Genomic DNA, 20889 nt, shown 5'->3' on the forward strand with positions numbered 1-20889 from the left:
AATGTGTTGACAATTACGGGTGTACTGGTGCGACGTGGTTCGAGACGCATTTTCACGACGTTGCAATTCTTATTAAAAATAACAATAAAAACGGTTTACTACTAAAAGGCATATAGGTTAGAATGTGTTTTAAAATCAAATAAAAGCAAATACAACAGTTGAGCGACCGTGCTAGAACCACGGAATCCGGGAGTGCCTAATACCTTCTCCCGGGTTAACAGAATTCCTTACTCGGAGTTCTGGTTCGCGGACTGTTAACAGAGTCATAATTTCCTCGGATCGGGATTCAAACGGTGACTTGGGACACCATTAATCTCCCAAGTGGCGACTCTGAATATTAATAATAAATCCCGTTCCGACTGTCCTTTAATTGGAAAAACTCCTTTGCGCCCTCACAGGTGTAGAGAAAAGGAGGTGTGACAGCTAGCTTTTACAATATCTGCTTTTGTCGATTTTGAACTACTGGTAGTACTTGACAGAAATCACCTCCCAAACAATTATTTTTTTACCAAACAGTTCATTAATAAGAACTGTGGGCAATTATTTCGATCGTTTGACACTTTGCTATAAGTGCTTCATCCCATACTATCAAATTTGCTTTCCCTATAAATTTAGCACCTCTGCTTTGATATATTTTTTTATGGTTATTTAAGTTGTTTGAAGAGGTATATCAAATCTAAAATGGGTGATCTCACAATAAAATTGTTGTTGGTACACCACTTGCTATTATTGCTAGTAGCACAGTCATGCCTCTTGATATGATATTTGCAAGTAATGTATGACATAGAAATATTATTTTGATTCCGTGGGAGGCATCTACAGAGAATAATCTCGTTACACCAGAGTCGACCCTTCATACTATAGTCTTGAAAGCTTGTTCTTGATTAGGATTTAGCTTTGATTGTGCTTCCTCTCAGTCACTTGTATAGTATTTTGATTCTTAATAATATACCAACCTTTTTACTTTGTATTCTAATCTTTTTATGTAATAAACTTATGTATCCTAAGATATTTTTTTAACTTGAATAAGAATTTTACTCATATGATGAATTAAAAAAATTGAAAAGGATTCTCTTGCTAAATAATTAATTAAAAGATTTAATTATTTGGTTTTAACATAAAAAATAATTTATTCTATGTTGATCAGATCTTAATATTAGTTCATCTTTGTTTCGAATATTTAATCTTAATTATTATTCTCTATAAATTTTATTTTCAAAGAGTAAAAGATTGATATGACATTTCACTTTTAGATCTTTATGTTTGTAGAATCATTAATGGTATTGACTCTTAACAACCATTTTTTTTCTCTTTCTCACACATTTATATTCTTAAATATTTTGCTTTGTTGTTGTTTAATAATTGGTTATTTTTCAATATTACACGCATAATTGATAAAAAAATATTATTTGAGTAGGAAATAAGTTCAAATATAATATAAAAATATATTATCCTGGGGGTATTTTTTTTTCTCAATTTCAACTCTTTATGCAGTCCATTTAATATTACTTTTTTTTTGTATTGGCCATTCTGGAGTGGTAATGTATCGCCAATACGTAGGATTCTGATTAAACTTATTTTATTAAATCTTTCTGCATATTTTTAATAAGAATTTATAGACAAAATTTTATTAATTTTAAAATCTTAAATATTAAAAATTAGCAAATAAGGTATTGTAGTCCAAAAAATAGGTTATTGCAGTTATGTCCTTTCCCAATGAGTTCTTCCGCTTAATATTTTAGGGCTATTTTGGTATATAAGCATTGTATTTATGATTTTATAATAAAATATGTTCTCCTTAGTTTCAAATGAATTTGGACAATATAATATATTTTCAAATTAAATTAGTAATAGGACATTATAATATGTTTTCGAAATAAATTTATCCTACGAATTTTTAAGAAGTATATCCTAAAAGTAATAGGATTACATGACTAAAGATATTTACTTGTTCAATTTTATATGAATTAGACCGTCCGAAAGTAATTATACTAATAGGATTCCTAAAGGTAATCATGTAGGATTCCTACGTGTAGTATTATGTTCTAAAACTAATAGGATTATAAGGCTAATATCTAGAATTTCAGTTATGCCCTTTTATTATTAATTAATATGTTTAATATTATAAGGTTACTTTTGTAAACCGACATTGTATTCGTACTTTTATAATAATATACATATAGATAGATATAGATATAGATATAGATAATGTTATCGACTCCACCATGTTAATGAATTCATACTTAGTTAAATATCTAATTATATAAATGTCTATTAGTGTCACGACCCAACTTTCCCTCCGTTTGGGTATCGTGATGGCACCTAGTCTTAGGGACTAGGTAAGCCAAACTCATACTGAAATACCACAATGATAAATGAAATTTAACAGTCTAGAAGCAGAAATCTCTATAAATTTAAAATTTCCAAAACCCGGTAGTACAAGTCATAAGCTATACAGAGTTTCGCTACAACTTCTAAACACAACCGTATGAAAATAAGTACAACAGTGTGAATATAAAATAGGAAGGTAACTCCGAAGCCTGCGGACGCAGTAGCAGGGCTACCTTGAGTCTCATCGGCAAGAATTCGCATAGCTACTATCGAACAACACCTGGATCTGCACAAAAAAATGTGCAGAAGTGTTGTATGAGCACACCACGGCGGTTCCCAGTTCGTATCAAGATTAACCTCGGTGGAGTAGTAACGAGGGACAGTCAAGACACCCACTGGTCTAATAAGCAGAACAAGTATAGGTATAGAAACAGCCGAACATGATATCTATATGAAGACTAAGCGATATAGCTAACAATACATTAACTACAATAAGGAAAGAAAACAGCAAGTAACAGCGGAACACCATAATAAAGCACATAAAAGTGAACGGAAATACAACCCAAATTTGAAATCACAAATACAGTAAGGACAAGTCATAACTCAGTAACTACGGCAGTTTTTCACATTAGGTCATAGCCAACAACTTCAGTCAATTAGTCAAGTCTTTTAGTTGATAAAAACATTTCGAAATATACTTCCTTCAAGTAAATATTTTTCCAAAATAGTTCTCTAAAAATGAATACTTTTTGAATATAACCCTTTCAAATAAATATCCTTCTAATATAAGTCACCCTGTGACACCTCATCTCATAATCATACAATACGAGTCTCAATACCGGAACCCTAACACTTGGCATCCTGTGCCCTCATCACACCTCATAATCATACTGACAACTTATGTACCCAAAAGAGTCATTCTCACATGGAAGGAAAATAAACAAGGATGTGCATCTATACTCGGCAATCTCAAGGAGCCTCCTATCCAATAAGGGTGCTTAGCCACGTGTATGCTTGTGCAAGTGTCTTGACATAGTTCACACCAGCTAGTAAGTATAAGGACCAGAACGGACAGCACATATACTGTTTACACAGGGATAGGATCAATGAAAACAACAGCTCAGAACACAGTGATAATAACAGGGGATCTCCCAGGATACTGTCCCGTAGTCCCAAACATGAATGTACAGAGGATCTCCCGGGATACCGCCCCGTAGTTCAAATCATAAATGTGCAGGGGGGTCTTCTGGAATACCGTTCCGTAGTCCCAAAGTAAATATCCAGTACAAGGGGATCTCCCGGGATACCATCACGTAGTCCCAAACATAAATGTATAGAGGATCTCCCAGGATACCGTCTTGTAGTCCTAATCGTAAATGTACAGGGGGATCTCCTAGAATACCGTTCCGTAGTCCCAAAGTAAATAACCAGGATAGGGGATCTCCCGGGATACCGTCCCGTAGTCCTAAATGTAGATGTGCAGGGGGATCTCCCAGAATACCGTTCCGTAGTCCCAAAGTAAATATGCAGAACAGGGGATCTCCCGGGATACCGTCCCGTAGTCTCAAACGTAAATGTGCAGGGGGATCTCCCGGAATACAGTTCCGTAGTCCCAAAGTAAATATGCGGTGCAACCAAAGAGAACACAATTACAGCACGCTGAAAACTCGTACATCACCTCAACAAGTACAACAGCAACAATGACAATAATACAAGGTACGGCAAGTAAGTCAACTCAAGAACTATAAATCACGAAGAAACGGTAGGACCAGCTCACAAGGAATAACCATAGAAGAGAATGCTGGCATGAAGGGAACAGTTCAAAGAAGGGAAAACTAACATGTAGGAACGATTCCTCAATACACAGGTCAATAACAAAGAATTCAACACGAGGCAAGTAGTCCCAAATAAAGGCAAGTCAACAAAGATATGGGTTATCTAAACTCCTTTTTAAGGTTGAAAAAATACGAGGATATGCGGCAATTCAATTAAGGAAAGATGATCTTAGCTTCACTTAAGACTAAACAATTATGAGAGGAGATGATGATAAGTCCCAAATAAGACAAGCAGGTTCGAAAAGACAGCATGACAATAGGAGAAGCGAAATTCTTCAATTAAGTCGAATACGAGTCGATTAGGCAATAAGAGTGAATCATGAAGCAATTAATTCCACTTAAGCATGTGGAGGTGAAAGTAGTAAATAGGAAACTCAGTTATGTCAAGAACACATTCATACACACTGAATATAAAGACCTAAGAATCCTAAAAGGCCAATTTTCCACAAATAAGTTCGAACACGCACTGGTCACCTCGCGTACACGAACTACAAGCAACATAGAAGACTCAAATCCTAAGGGGAAATCCCCCACACAATGTTAGGCAAGATACTTACCTCAAGGACGACAAAACGATACTCTAAATGCACTTCTCAGGTGAATAGACTTCTGGACGGCTCAAATCCAACCAAATTAATTTCAAAGCACAAATAAAACACATAATAAACTGTTCTGGATCATAAAGTCTCAATCTTTAACATAATCCAAAAATTGGTCCAAAAGTCGACCTCCATGCCCCCTCCACGGAACCCAAAAAATTTTACAAAAATCCGAATACCCATTCCAATATGAGTTCAACCATATAAAAATTTTCAATTTCTGATATCATTTGTTCCGTCAAATCATGATTTTTCATTTTAGAAATTTTCTTCAAAAACCAACATTTTTGCCAACCCAAAACACTATTTAAATGATAAAAACAAGGATAAAGTCATGGAATATATTAGATGCTACGTGAAGAACACTTACCCAATCGATTTGTTTGAAACCACCTTAAGGAAGCTCCCAAAATTGATGTCCAAAGCTCAAAAGATGAAGAAAATGGCCAAACTCCGATATAAAGGATTCTGCCCAGCACTTCCGCATCTGTGGATACTTAAGCACATATGCGCTATCGCATTTGCGGGAAGACGTTCGAATTTGCGAACTTCACTTACAGGCCTAGGTCGCATATGCAGACAATTAGCCGCATCAGCGGTGCCGCAGAAGCGATAACTGGAGCGCATAAGCGGGGGATCCATTCGCAGATGCGATGCATCTACCGCAGAAGCGGTTACGCACCTGCGTTCCGGCACTCACAGAAGCAAGCTAGTTTCCAGGCCTCAACGATCGCAGATGCGATCAGGCTCACGCAGAAGAGGAGCGGCACCTGCGCTCCAAGATCGCAGGTGCAAAAACACCAGAATTAGACATACTCAAAACCATGCAAAACATCTGAAACTCGTCTGAATCACACCTGAGGCACCCCGGACCCCGCCTAAGCACACAAACATGTTCTATAACCTACAACGGACTCCCTCGAGGTCTCAAATAATTTCAAAAACACCGGAAATACAAATCGAGCCATGAATCGAACTATGAACTTCCAAATCTTCCAACTTTGAAAACTCGTGCCGAAACCAATCAAATCAACCCGGAATGATGCCAAATTTTGCAGACAAGTCCTAAATGATATAACGGAGCTGCTCCAACTCTCGGAATCGCATTTTGACCCCAATATCAAAAAAATTCAACTATGGGTAAAATTTCTCCATTTTCCAAACTTCAACTTTTCCAATTTACGCTGAAATGCCTCAAATTACCCTACGGACCTCCAAATCTGAATCCGGACGCGTGCCAAAGTCCAAAATCATCATACGAAGTTGTTAAGATCACCCAAAACCCATTCCAAAGTTGTTTACTTCAAAGTCCAATTCCGGTCAAATTCTCACCGCTTAAGCTTCCAAAACTAGATTCCTTCTCCCAATTCAACTCTGAATCATCCGTTATCTGAATCCAACCATGCACGCAAGTCGATACAAATAATATGAAGTTATTAAAGACCTTACGCTGCAGAACGGAGCTTAAATTCCCAAAATGACCAGTCGGGTTGTTACATCCTCCCCCTCTTAAAACAAATGTTCCTACTCGAACGTGCCAAGATTCGCCTCGAAGTCCTCAAATCACTGAATGCACACTTTCAACATACACCCGCGGGTGATTCCAAATCACCCCAATCCACATAACCTGGCGATACCATCACAACTGAAATTTAACCTTTCTACCAATACCAATAAGCCTTAAAGCGAAACATTCTCACCTTATATTCAATTTCAAAAGACCTGATTCCTAATCCACACCCAGTACCAGTCTACTCTAGCTGCGACCACTTATGCCTATACTCACAGAGTACAACCACACAACATACACACCACACATAGTCCTACAATAGCATTACTGATCAAAATACCTGCCCAAATCAATTCCTGCACTGGCCACTAGCCTCATATTCAATAGGAACCCGTATCGAACCTCCACAACACTGACGATGATGCAAGAACCACGAAAACCTCATGACTAACACCCGAATAGATAAGTCACAACTAACACCATTGGGCACACACCCCGCAAGCTAAAACTAAAGAAGCACAGGACGATAATGACTGAATATGGAAAGAGAAGCACATAAGGAACTATCAAACAAGCCCGACAGGCACGACTCTCTATCAGCACTAAACTACAAAACAAGATAACAAGAAAAGAATTAAAGCATATGAAAAAATCACAAGAACCTCATATTGATATAACTTCCACCGCGGTACACAGCCCGGTTTCAACACATCAAATCATATGAAATCACGAGGATTTGACCCTCAACTCTGAATCACAAGTAGGATATACATCGAACCAGCTGCAACCTCTCACTAGATCAATTCCGTCACAATTTACAACAAGTGCTGGCTCCCAAACCGGTGGAGCACAAAAATCACACCTTGTAGCCAAAAATATTCAGAAATCACATCAAACCTACCGTAATGGACAATAGGAATTTACTGCTAGTCTCATAATTCTCAATAATGAATAAAAATAGACGATAGACATGGCAATCACTCAACCTCCCGACAGGGTAACACATGAACAGAGTGCAAATCATGAAACACACCCATAAGTGGAGCAACAAATAGGGGAACTCACCACGATAACGGAACTGTAATGAACTACAGATGGTGCTCCTCTACCACCCGCCAAAACGAACATCTGACTCCAACTCTCGAGCAATGCTGGACCGAATATCATGTCTGAACCCCTCAATGATTCTACGGACTCGCTCTCTAATTGTAGCAACAAAGGCAAGTGCATATCTGGCTAACTCACTGAATCTGATGGCATAATCTAATACTGACACGGTGCCCTAACGCGGCTACTCAAACTTCGTACGCCATGCATCTCGAAGTGACTGAGGTACAAACTCTCTCTAAACATCTCTGAAAACTGAACCCATGTAAGTGAAGCTACATCGGCCGGCTACCCAACTCATATGCCAGCCGCCACTAGTAAGCCGCTCCCTTAAGCTGGAACGTAGTAATAGCAACCCCAGTCGTCTCAACAATACCCATAGTACGGAGGATGCGAGAGCACTACTCAATAAACTCCATGCGCCCTCTGAAGCCCAACCACTGGATGTAGGAGGATCATAGTTCTTGAACCTTGCAAATCTAAATTGCCCTTCCTAAAATGTTGCTGCCCTGACTATGAGCTGAACTGGGATCACAGGCTGTGACGCCCTAACACATAGAACATGACCAACGTGAGCTCGCTGCTCTGGAATGTGATCTAGCTGCGGCACGTGTTCCTCGTCGGCCTCTGCCTCTACCTCTAGCGACATCTGCTCCGGGGGAAACATCATCGATAACCGCAGCTTGTGTCCTCACTGTCGGTGAGAGAATGGAAGGATAAAAGTTCAAACTCCGAGATCAATAAGCTCGCACGATAGGAATGAAGGAAGTGAGATTGTCCTAATAGTTCGGTTGAGTAGTGACGAGGAACAGTCAAGACACCCACTGGTCTAATAAGCAGAACAAGTGTAGGTATAGAAACTACCGAACGTGATATCTATGTGAAGACTAAGCGATATTGCTATCAATACATTAACTACAATAAGGAAAGAAAACAACATGTAACAGCGGAACACCATAATAAAACACATGAAAGTGAATGGAAATACAACCCAAATTCGAAATTACAAATACAGAAAGAACAATTCATAACTCAGCAGCTACGACAGTTTTTCACATTAGGTCATAGCCAACAACTTCAGTCAATTAGTCAAATCTTTCAATTGATAAAAACATTTCAAAATATACTTCCTTCAAGTAACTATTTTTCTAAAATAGTTCTCTAAAAATGAATACCTTTCGAATATAACCATTTCAAATAAATATCCTTCGAATATAAGTCACCCTGTGACACCTCATCTCATAATCATACAATACGGGTCTCGATACCTTAACCCTAACACTTGGCATCCTGTGCCCTCATCACACCTCATAACCATACTGACAACTCATGTACCCAAAAGAGTCATTCTCACATGGAAGGCAAATAAACAAGGGTGTGCATCTACACTCAGCAATCTCAAGGAGCCTCCTATCCGAAAAGGGTGCTTAGCCACGTGTATGCTTGTGCAAGTGTCCTAACATAGTTCATACCAGCTAGTAAGCATAAGGACAAGAATGGACAGCACATATACAGTTTACACAGGGATAGGATCAATGAAAACAACAGCTTAGAACACAGTGATAATAACAGGGGATCTCCCAGGATACCATCTCGTAGTCCTAAACGTAAATGTACAGAGGATCTCCCGGTATACCGTCCCGTAGTCCAAATCATAAATGTGCAGGGGGATCTCCAAAAATACCTCCATAGTCCCAAAGTAATATCCAGTACATGGTGATCTCCTGGGATACCGTCCCGTAGTCCCAAACGTAAATGTACAGAGGATCTCTCGGGATACCGTCCCGTACCCCAAATCATAAATATGCATGGGGATCTCCCAGAATACCGTTCCGTAGTCCCAAAGTAAATATCCAGAACACGGGATCTATTGGGATACCGTCCCGTAGTCCCAAACGTAGATGTGTAAGGGGGTCTCTCGGAATACCATTTCATAGTCCCAAAGTAAATATGCAGAACAGGGAATCTCCTGGGATACCATCCCGTAGTCCTAATTGTAAATGTGCAGGGAGATCTCCCGGAATACCGTTCCGTAGTCCCAAAGTAAATATGCAGCGCAACCAAAGAGAATAGAATTATAGCATGGCAGAAAACTCGTACATCACCTCAACAAGTACAACAGCAACAATGACAATAATACAAGGTACGGCAAGTAAGTCAACTCAAGAACTATAAATCACGAAGAAACGGTAGGACCAGCTCACAAGGAATAACCATAGAAGAGAATGCTGGCATGAAGGGAACAGTTCAAAGAAGGGAAAACTAACATGTAGGAACGATTCCTCAATACACAGGTCAATAACAAAGAATTCAACACGAGGCAAGTAGTCCCAAATAAAGGCAAGTCAACAAAGATATGGGTTATCTAAACTCCTTTTTAAGGTTGAACAAATACGAGGATATCAGATAATTCAATTAAGGATAGATGATCTTAGCTTCACTTAAGACTAAACAATTATCGGAGGAGATGATGATAACTCCCAAAAAAGACAAGCAGCTACGAAAAGATAACATGACAATAGGAGAATCGAAATCCTTCAGTTAAGTCAAATAGGAGTCGATTAGGAAATAATAGTTGAATCATGAAGCAATTAATTCCAATTAAGCATGTAGAGGTGAAACTAGTAAATAGGAAACTTAGTCATGTCAAGAACACATTCGTACACAGTGAATATAAAGACCTAAGAAGCCTAAAAGGCCAATTTTCCACAAATAAGTCCGAACACACACTTGTCACCTCGCGTACACAAACTACAAGCAACATAGAAGACTTAAATCATAAGAGGAAGTCCCCCACACAAGGTTAGGCAAGATACTTACCTCAAGGACGACAAACCGATACTCTAAATGCACTTCTCGGGTGAAAGGACCTCTAGACGGCTCAAATCCAACCAAATTAACTTCAAAGCACAAATAAAACACATAAGAACCTATTCCGGATCATAAAGTCTCAATCTTTAACCAAATCCAAAAATTGGTCCAAAAGTCGACCCCCGAGCCCGCACCTCGAAACCCGACAAATTTTACAAAAATGCGAATACCCATTCCAACATGAGTTATACCATACAAAAATTTTCAATTATCGATAACATTTGGTCCCTCAAATCATGATTTTTTATTTTAGAAATTTTCTTCAAAAACCAACATCTTTCTCCAACCCAAAATTCAATTTAAATAATAAAAAACAAGGATAAAATCGTGGAATATATTATATACTAGCTGAAGCTCCCAAAATTGAAGTCCAAAGCTCAAAATATGAAGAAAATGGCCAAACCCTTGATATACAGGATTATGCCCAGCACTTCCGCATCTGCGGATACTTAAGCGCATCTGCGCTATCGCATTTGCGGGCAGACGTTCGCATTTGCGAACTTCACTTACAGGCCTAGGTCCGCATCTGCGGACAATAAGCCGCATCAGCAGCGCCGCAGATGCGATAACAGGAGCACAGAAGCGGGGGCTCCATTCCCAGATGCGATGCATCTACCGCAGAAGCGGCTACGCACCTGCGTTCGGGCACACGCAGAAGCGAGCTAGTTTCCAAGCCTAAGGCTCACACAAAATCGGAGCCGCACCTGCGCTCCAAGATCGCAGGTGCGAATACACCAGAAATCATACATGCTCAAAACTATGCAAAACATCTGAAACTTGTCTGAATCAGACCAGAGGCCCCCGGGATCCCGTCTAAGCACACAAACAAGTTCCATAACCTACAACGGACTCGCTCGAGGTCTCAAATCATATCAAACAACACTGGAAATGCAAATCACATCATGAATCGAACTATGAACTTCAAAATCTTCCATCTTTGAAAACTCGTGCCGAAACCAATCAAATTAACATGGAATGACGCCAAATTTTGCAGACAAGTCCAAAATGATATAATGGAGCTGCTCCAACTCTCGGAATCGCATTCCGACCCCGATATCACAAAAGTCAACTATGGGTCAAACTTTTCCTTTTTCCAAGCTTCAACTTTTCCAACTTGTCGAAATGCCTCAAATTACCGTATGAACCTCCAACTGAATCCGGACGTGCGCCTAAGTCCAAAATCACCATACGAAGCTGTTAAGATCTCCCAAAACCCATTCCGGAGTCGTTTTCTCCAAAGTCCAATTCTGGTCAAATTCTCACCGCTTAAACTTCAAGAACTAGATTCCTTCTCCATATTCAACTCTGAATCATCCGTTAACTAAATTCAACCATACATGCAAGTCAATACACATAATATGAAGTTGTTAAAGACCTTACGCTGTAGAACGGAGCTTAAATTCTCAAAACAACCGGCCAGGTCGTTACATCCTCCCCTCTCAAAATAAATGTTCGTCCTCGAACGTGCCAAGATTCGCCTCGAAGTCCTCAAATCACTGTATGCACACTTTCAACATACACCCGTGGGTGGTTCCACATCACCCTAATCCACATAACCTAGCGACACCATCTCAACTGAAATTTAACCTTTCTACCAATACCAATAAGCCTTAAAGCCAAAAGTTCTCACATTATATTCACTTTAAAAAGACCTGATTCTAAATCCACATCCGGTACCAGTCTCAACTAGCTGCGACCACTTATGCCTATACTCACAGAGTACAACCACACAACATACACACCACACATAGGCCTACAATAGCATTATTGATCATAATACCTGCCCGATATCAATTCCTGCACCTGCCACTAGCCTCATATTCAATAGGAACCCGTATCAAACCTCCACAACACTTACAATGATGCAAGAACCATGAAAAACTCATGACTAACACCTGAATCAATAAGTCACAACTAACACCACCGAGCACACACCCCGCAAGCTAAAACACAAGATGCACAAAACAATAATGATTGAATATTGAAAGAGAAGCGCATAAGGGAACTATCAAACAAGCCTAATAGGCACGACTCTCTATCAGCACTAAACTCCAAAACAATATAACAAGAAAAGAATTAAAGAATATAAAACAAATCAGAAGAACCTCATACTAATATAACTTCCACCGCGGTACACAGCCCGATTTCAACACATCAAATCATATGAAATCAAGATGGTCTGACCCTCAACTCTATATCACAAGTAGGATATACATCAAACCATCTGGAACCTCTCACTAGATCAATTCCGTCACAATTTACAACAAGTGTTGGCTCCCACACCGGTGGAGCACAAAAATCGCAGCTAGTAGCCAAAAATACTCAAAAATCACATCAAACCTACCGTAATGGACAATAGGAATTTACTGCTAGTCTCACAATTCTCAATAATGAATAAAAATAGACGATAGACATGGCTATCACTTATAGAACCTCCTGATAGGGTAACACATGAACAGATTGCAAATCCTGAAACGCACCCATAAGTGGAGCAACAAATAGGCGAACTCACCTCGATAACAGAACTGTAATGAACTACGGATGGTGCTCCTCTATAACACATCAAAATCATACTTGAATGACATCATCTGGTGTAACGGCCTTAAGCCTAATATATGAAACACATCAACGGGTCGGGCCTCCCCCTCTTGGGCGCACTCTACTCACCTGAATACCTCGCTGTGACACATCTGCCCAAAATATGGGGAAATCTCTCACCATGTGGCTAGTATCTCTACACTCGAAGCAACCCCTCCACTGACATGGTTATGGGAACTATGCGGTACGGGTACTCTGAGACCCATGAACACCTGAATCACTATGTGAAGCATAAAGTGCAAACTGAACTGGCTGACCCACGAAACCTCTACCGTGTTGCACCCTGCCTCCAAAATAAGAACCGGCAGATCTATCCGGTCCACGTGGCCTCCTCGCCTCCCTGTACTCTCTCTCTCCTGATCTCATCTATCCTCTCACAACCGGTCCCACATGCCCTCCAACCGGCGAGCGATCCCTACCACGTGCTGGAAAAAAAATCTGACTCCAACTCTCGAGTCATGCTGGACCGAATATCATGTCTGAACCCCTCAATAATTCTACGGACTCGCACTCTAACTGTAGCGACCAAGGCAGGTGCATGTCTGGCCAACTCACAGAATCTGACGGAATAATCTAATACTGACACGGTGCCCTAACGTGGCTACTCAAACTCCCCGCACCATGCATCCCGAAGTGACTGAGGTCCAAACTCCCTCAAAACATCTTTGAAAACTAAACCTATTTAAGGGAAGCTGCATCAGTCGGCTACCCAACTCATATGCCCGCCACCACTGGTAAGCCGCTCCCTTAAGCTGGAACGTAGAAATAGCAACCCCAGTCGTCTCAACAATGCCCATAGGACGGAGGATGCGATGGCACTCCTTAAAAAACTTCATGCCCTCTCTGAAGCCCAACCACTGAATGTAGGAGGATCATAGTCCTTGAACCTTGCAAATCTAAATTGCCCTTCCTCAAATGTCGTTGCCCTGACTATGAGCTGAACTGGGATAACAGGCTGTGTCGCCCTGACACCTGGAACATGACCAACGTGAGCTCGCTGCTCTGGAATGCGGTCTAGCTGCGGCACGTACTCCTTGTCGGCCTCTACCTGTGCCTCTAGTGACATCTGCTCCAGGAGCAACGTCATCGATAATCGCAGCTCGTGTCCTCACCGTCGATGAGAGAATGGAAGGATGAAAGTTCAAAATCCGAGATCAATAAGCTCGCACGATAGGAATGAAGGAAATGAGATTGTCCTAATAGTTCCATAGCCTCTCGAAGATAACTACAGACGTCACCGTACCGATCCGGAAGACTCTACTAAACTGGCTTATGACTCGTAGCACCTATGAACTTAGAGCTCTGATACCAACTTGTCACGACCCAACTTTCCATCTATTTGGTTATCGTGATGGCACCTAGTCTTAGGGACTAGATAAGCCTAACTCATACTGAAATACCACAATAATAAATGAAATTTAACAGTCCTGAAGCAGAAATCTTTACAAATTTAAAATTCCAAAAACCCAGTAGTACAAGTCATAAGCTGTACAGAGTTTCGCTACAACTTCTAAACACAACCGTATGGAGATAAGTACAAAAGTGTGAATATAAAAGAGAAAAGTGACTCTGAAGCCTGCGAACGCAATAGAAGGGCTACCTTGAGTCTCCTCGGCAAGAATCCGCACAGCTACTATCGAACAATACTTGGATCTACCCAAAAAAATGTGCAGAAGTGTAGTATGAGCACACCACGGCGGTGCCCAGTAAGTATCAAGACTAACCTCGGTAGAGTAGTGACGAGGGACAGTCAAGACACCCACTGATCTGATAAGCAGAACAAGTACATGTATAGAAATAACCGAACATGATATCTATATGAAGACTAAGCGATATTGCTAACAATACATTAACTACAATATGGAAAGAAAACATCAAGTAAAAATGGAACACCATAATAAAGCACATAAAAGTGAACGGAAATACAACCCAAATTCGAAATCACAAATACAGTAAGGACAAGTTATAACTCAGCAACTACGGTAGTTTTTCACATTTGGTCATAGACAACAACTTTAGTCAATTAGTCAAATCTTTCGGTTGATAAAAACATTTCGAAATATACTTCCTTTAAGTAAATATTTTTCCAAAACAGTTCTCTAAAAATGAATACTTTTTGAACATGACCTTTTCAAATAAATATCCTTCGAATATCAGTCACCCTGTGACACCTCATCTCATAATCATACAATACGGGTCTCAATACCTTAACCCTAACACTTGGCATCCTGTGCCCTCATCACACCTCATAATCATACTGACAACTCATGTACCCAAAAGAGTCATTCTTACATGGAAGGCAAATAAACAAGGGTGTGCGTCTATACTCAGCAAACTGAAGGAGTCTCCTATCCGATAAGGGTTCTTAGCCACGTGTATGCTTGTACAAGTGTCCTAACATAGTTCATACAAGCTAATAAACATAAGGACAAGAACGGACAGCACATATACTGTTTACACAGGGATAGGATCAATGAAAACAACAGCTTAGAACACAGTGATTATAACAGGGGATCTCCCAGGATACCGTCCCGTAGTCCTAAACGTAAATGTACACAGGATCTCCCGGGATACCGTCGCGTACACCAAATCATAAATGTGCAGGGGGATCTCTCGAAATACCGTTCCGTAGTCCCAAAGTAAATATCCAGAATAGGGGACCTCCCGAGATATCGTCCCGTAGTCCCAAGCGTAGATGTGCAGAGGGATCTCCCGCAATACCGTTCCGTAGTCCTAAAGTAAATATGCAGAACAAGGGATCTCCCGGGATGCTGTCCCGTAGTCCCAAACATAAATGTGCAGGGGGATCTCATGGAATACCGTTCCGTCGTCCAAAAGTAAATATGTTGCGCAACCAAAGAGAATACAATTACAGCACGGTAGAAAACTCGTACATCACCACAACAAGTACAACAACAACAATGAAAGTAATACAAGGTACGGCAAGTAAGTCAACTCAATAACTGTAAACCACGAAGAAACGGTAGGATCTGTTCAAAAGGAATAACCATAGAAGAGAATGCTGGCATAAAGGGAATAGTTCAACAAAGGGAAAACTAACGTGTATCAATGATCCCACAATACATAGTTCAATAACAAGGGAATCAACATTTTGAACAAATACGAGGATATCCGACAATTCAATTAAGGAAAAATGATCTTAGCTTCACTTAAGACTAAACAATTATCAGAGGAGATGATGATAATTCCCAAATAAGACAAGCAGCTATGAAAAGACAACATGACAATAGGAGAAGCGAAATTCTTCAGTTAAGTCAAATAGGACTCGATTAGGCAATAAGAGTAAATCATGAAGCAATTAATTCCAATTAGCATATAGAGGTGAAACTAGTAAATAGGAAACTCAGTCATGTCAAGAACACATTCATACACAGTGAATATAGAGACCTAAGAACGGAGCTTTGATTCTCAAAACGACCAGACGGTCGTTACAATTGGACAAAAGTTAAACTTTATTTCATTTAGTTAGGGCATATAATATATGCATGAATGGAGGGCCCCTAAAATTTGAGAAGGGGAAAATACATAAAATGGTCCTATCTTTTAACTATGAAACTTTGAAATAGTATTAATAATACCTCTCTTTTCCGATAAATTTAGTTTTAAAAAGAATGTGCTTGACACGCGCTAATCATTGTTTGCCATATGTCTATTCCATCTAAAAAATATTTTTTATTTATGGTTTTATTTATTTTCTTTGTTTTTCTTTTCCTTATTTCTCTTTGTCTTTCTTACATAAAGAACCCGAACCCTATACGTATCCTCCCCTCCTCGATCTATTCTATGATACCCTTCTCCAAATCAACGGGCTACCCTTCCTCCCTGTATACGGTCAAAATCATGTGCCCCCGATTTTGTAGGCTCGAGGGGTCGCATCGAGAACAAGTTCAATATGGACCGAGCTCGAGCCCGAAGGCAGAATACGAAGCTCGAGGATCAAAGTGCTCCTGAACACCGGGGCCGAGTATGATCAACCTCGAGATAATACCGTTATGGTTTTATAACAGAAAGAGCGAGATTCCTGTGGTGGCCCTAAGATCACGGCGTAAATTGCGGAACAGTTTTGTAGTAGGCGGTTAGATAGCTGTATAATAATATTCCCTACTACAATTGGAATTGTACCTTATTTAGGATTCCTTTACTATATAAAGGGGACCCCAATTATTTGTAATGCATCAATCATTGATCAGAGAATATACACTTTCGCTTTCTTGCTTACTGTTCATCTGAATCGTGTTATTATTTTATTGTTCTTGATGTTCTTGTTCACTTACCTCGAGGTCGCCCTTGCTCGAGGTCGAGGTCTGCTTAGACTGGTTTGATTTGCCTTACTCTTAAGTTTACACATTAGATTCCTTGTTTATCAATTAGTATACGATTAAATCACATATCTTTAAAACCACAAAACAAGTTTAATTGTTACTCGGATTTTAGGGTAAACAGTTTGGCGCCCACCGTGGGACTAAAGATAATAGTGATTGTTTCAGTACTGATTCTGATAACACATGTTATTTTCACACTTGTTCTTGTCAAGAATTTTTGTTCTCATGTTGAATCATGTCAAACGCACAAAATGCACCCGTACATGGCGATGATGGTCTTGGACATCACGGGAAAAATGATAATGTAGTTGCTCCAGGAGCCGGTGTGCCACCAGTTAACCCTGGGGAAGTGCCGATTGCAGAACCAGTCGATGTTAGTTCGTACATTGCTTTGAATGAGGACTTAGGCGCAGATCCCGGAGGAAGTGTACACAGGGAAGTCAAATCTGGTGTCCAAAGAACGCAGGGTGTAGGAGATGGGGGAGTTAGCATCCAGGAAATATTCAAGATGCTACAAGCTCAACAGGTTGCTATCGCTCATCTTCAAAGTCGGCATAAAACTCCGAGTGTGGTCAATCCAGAAATCACTCGTCGTACCGAACCAACGCCAGAAAGGTCAAATGGTAATGGATCGAAGACTAATCCCACAATTATGAAGATGTTCGAGGAGCTCACCAAAAGAATCGAGTCGGGAGAGAAAAAGATTGAGGATAATGACAAATAAAGTGGAGACATATAACTCTCGTGTTGATCAAATACCGGGGGCACCCCCGATCTTAAAAGGTTTGGATGCTTAGAAGTTCGTACAAAAGCCATTCCCTCCGAGTGCGGCTCCGAAGCCCATTCCTAAGAAGTTCCCTATGCCAGATATACCAAAATACAACAGGTTGAGTTATCCTATTGAACATATCACCTCGTACACATGTGGGATAAAAGGAAACGACTTAAATGATGATGAGACCGAGTCGGTTTTGTAGAAAAAATTTACGGAAACTTTGTCAAAGGGAGCAATGATCTGGTATCACAACTTGCCACCGAATTCTACCAATTTTCTTGCTATGTTAGTGGATGCCTTCGTGAAGGCACACGCCAGGGCCATAAAAGTCGCAACGAGGAAATTGGATATTTTTAAGATAAGACGGAGAGGTGATGAAATGTTATGGGAGTTCGTATCCCGATTTCAAATGGAGAAAATGGAATTACCACCGGTCTTGGATGATTGGGCCGTGCAAGCTTTTACCCAGGGGTTGAACGAGCGGAGTTTAATCGCGTCACGATAGTTGAAGCAAAATCTGATCAAGTATCCAGCTGTAACTTGGGCAGATGTACATAATCGCTACCAATCGAAGATCAGGGTCGAGGGCAACCAACTTTGAGCCCCCTCGGGTTCAGTTCATCCAAACAGATTGGCAGTTAAAGCCCCGAGAGATACCAACAAGGAACCGAGGTCGAACAGTGAAAGATATCAGCCATATGTCGCAGACTGAAGAAACAACGGTTCAGGGCGCAACCCTCCTCGGAATGATCGAAGAAATGATCTAGGGCAGAATTCTCAGGGACTTATGAGTAAGAATGGTTTTGATAACATACCGATCTCGCAGAAGCACCACGTTTATCGAAGTATAATTTTAGTGTCGATGCATCGGGGATCGTATCGGCCATTAGAAGGATCAAAGACACCAGGTGGCCCAGACCTATACAAACCAATCCTTCTCAAAGAAATCCATGTGTAAGTATCACGGCACGCATGGCCATAGGACCGAAAACTGCAGACAACTGAGGGAGGAGGTAGCTCGATTGTTCAACGAAGGCCATCTTCGAGAATTTCTTAGTGATCGAGCTAAGAATCACTTTAGAGAAAGAGACGCCAACAAAAGAATGAGCGGGAAGAACTGTAGCATGTAATTCATATGATCATTGGAGGGGTCGATGTTCCACAAGGGCCTATATTCAAACGAACCAAGATGTCGATCACTAGAGAGAAGTGGACTCAGGGCTATCTGCCCGAAGGCATCCTATCGTTCAATGATGAAGAAGCAGAGGGCATTTCTCAACCGCACAACGACGCCCTGGTAATTTCTATTTTGTAAAATAAAATTCAAGTTAAACGTGTTCTAGTGGATCCAGGTAGCTCAGCAAACATAATCAGATCAAGGGTTGTAGAGCAGCTCGGCCTGTAGAACCAAATTGTGCCTGCATCTCGAGTTCTAAATGGCTTCAACATGACAAGCAAAACAACGAAGGGGGAGATAATCCTACTAGTGAACGTGGTCGAGACCTCCAAGATACAAAATTCCATGTCATTGAAGGCAACATGAGATATAATGTACTACTCAGGAGGCCATGGATCCACAATATGAGGGCAGTACCGTCGACCCTTCATCAGATGATGAAATTCCAAATGGTGGATGGTGCGAAAACAGTTTATAAGGAATAACACGCTGCAAAGGAAATGTTTGCAGTCGATGAGGTGACGTCGATACCAGCGCCGTCGACCTCAGGAAAATCGAGCACCAAAAATAAGTAGATGGCCAAATAGCAATCACCGTCACCAGCTTCGACTGAACCGGAGAAATAGGTAACTGAAGAAGAAGAAGAGGATTTCCTTACTCCTCGAACTTTCCTTGTTACCGAAGAATCAGATGCAACCAAGTCAACGATCGAAGAGCTGGAACAGGTGATACTGATCAAGCATCTACCCGAACGTAAGGTATATCTAGGAACGAGGTTAACCCCCGAACTCAAGAAAAAACTCATTCAATTTCTTAAGGATAACATGGATTATTTTACTTGGTCCCATTTAGACATGACAGGGATCCCACTAGAAATAACAACACATCGCCTCGACCCCAGGTTCAAACCAGTAAAACAAAAAAAAGGCCCCGGTCTGAGGTGAAGCATGCATTCATAAAGGATGAGGTAACTAAACTTCTTAAAATAGGGTCGATTCGGGAAGTAAAATACCCGAATAGTTAGCCAACGTAGTTGTAGTCCCTATAAAAGGGAACAAACTTAGAATGTGCATAAATTACAAGGATTTAAACAAGGCATGCCCTAAAGACTCCTTTCCACTGACTAATATCGATCGCATGATCGATGCCACGGCCGGCCATGAGATCCTTACCTTTCTCGACGCCTACTCCCGGTACAATCAAATTCAGATAAACTCGGAGGACCAGGAGAAGACCTCGTTTATCACTAAGTTTGGAACATAACGTTACAATGTAATGCCTTTCGAGCTAAAAAATGCTGGAGCTACATACCAATGCCTAGTTAACAAAATGTTTGAAGAACAGATAGGTAAATCAATGGAAGTTTACATTGACGATATGTTGGTTAAGTCATTGCGCGCAGAGGACCATTTAACTCATTTGCAAGAAACATTCAAAATCTTGAGGAAGTACAACATGAAGCTTAACCCAGAAAAATGTGCCTTCGGGGTCGGCTCGGGCAAGTTCCTTGTCTTCATGGTATCGAATCGGGAAATCGAAATCAACCCCTACAAGATCAAGTCCATCGAGGATATCACTATTGTAGAGAGTGTGAAAGCCGTACAAAGGCTAACACGACGGATAGCCGTCTTGGGCCAATTCATTTTGAGGTTATCAGATCGAAGCCACAAGTTCTTTTCCTTACTCAAAAAGAAAAATAATTTCACATGGACCCCGGAATGCCAGCAAGCATTGAAGGAATTG

This window comes from Nicotiana attenuata, unplaced genomic scaffold (genome assembly GCF_001879085.1).
Source record: "Nicotiana attenuata strain UT unplaced genomic scaffold, NIATTr2, whole genome shotgun sequence".
In the NCBI taxonomy this organism is placed as follows: domain Eukaryota; kingdom Viridiplantae; phylum Streptophyta; class Magnoliopsida; order Solanales; family Solanaceae; genus Nicotiana; species Nicotiana attenuata.